The sequence below is a fragment of the Marmota monax genome, unplaced genomic scaffold, assembly GCF_021218885.2.
Source record: "Marmota monax isolate L192 unplaced genomic scaffold, Marmota_monax_Labrador192_F-V1.1 WCK01_AAM20220418_F8-fsc00257, whole genome shotgun sequence".
Taxonomy (NCBI): Eukaryota; Metazoa; Chordata; class Mammalia; order Rodentia; family Sciuridae; genus Marmota; species Marmota monax.
The window spans coordinates 998,379-999,551 of NW_026692693.1; positions in this window are offsets into that span (position 1 = coordinate 998,379).

A 1,173-nucleotide genomic window follows, 5' to 3' on the forward strand; every position below is an offset into this window, starting at 1 on the left:
AACCCTAACCCTAACACTAATTCTATCCCTAAACCTAATCCTAACCCTCATCCTAACATAACACTAATCCTAACCCTAACCATAACCCTAACTCAAACCCTAACCATAACACTAAAACTAACCCTTACCTTAAACCTAACAGTAAACCTCACATTAACCTTAACCCTAACCATAATACTAACACTAATCCTAACCCTACCCCTAACAATAACCGAACCCTAACACTAAACAAACTTTAACAGTGTACATATCATTAACTCTAACCCTCAGTATAACCCTAACCCTTATCCCAACCATAACTTTGACTCTAATATTAACCCTGAAACTAACCCTGTTCTATCGCTAATCCTAAACCTAACCCTATCCCTAACTCTAACACTAACATTAACCCTTCCCCTAAGCTTAACCCAACACTAAACCTAACAATAACCATAAGCCTAGCACAAACTCTAACCCTATTCTAACTCTAAAATTAACCCTATCCCTAACCCTAACTCTAACCCTAACTGGAACCCTAACATTAACCCTAACAGTAACTAAACCCTAAAACTAATCCTAACCTAAATACTAACCCAAACCTTAACTCTAACTCTAACCTTAACAGTAACATTACCCTAACCTAAACCTAACCCTCAACATAACCCCAATTTTAACCCTAACACTGACCCTAAATATTACCTGAACACAAGCCATAAACATAACCCTAACCCTAACGCTAATCCTAGCCCTAACCCTAAACTTAAACTAATCTCTTAATTTAAATCTAACCCTTACCTTAACCCTAACCTTAACACTCACATTAAACCTAAACCTAACCCTATTCCAAATCCTAAAATTAACCCCAATTCTAACCCTAACCCTAACTCTAACAAAAACCCTGAATCTAAAAATAAACGTAACCCTAAACCTAATCTTCAAACTAAACCTAATTCTAATGATAAAACTTACCCAAACACTAATCCTAAAACTAACACTAACTCTAACCCTAACCCTAATACTGACACTAATTCTAACTGTAACCCTAAACTTAATACTTAACCTAACTCTAACACTAACACTATAAACAAACCTAACCCTAACCCTAAACATAAACGTGACACTAACCCTAAACCCAACCCTAAACATAACTTTAAAACTAACTGTATCCCTAACCTTAATGCTAACCCTAACCCT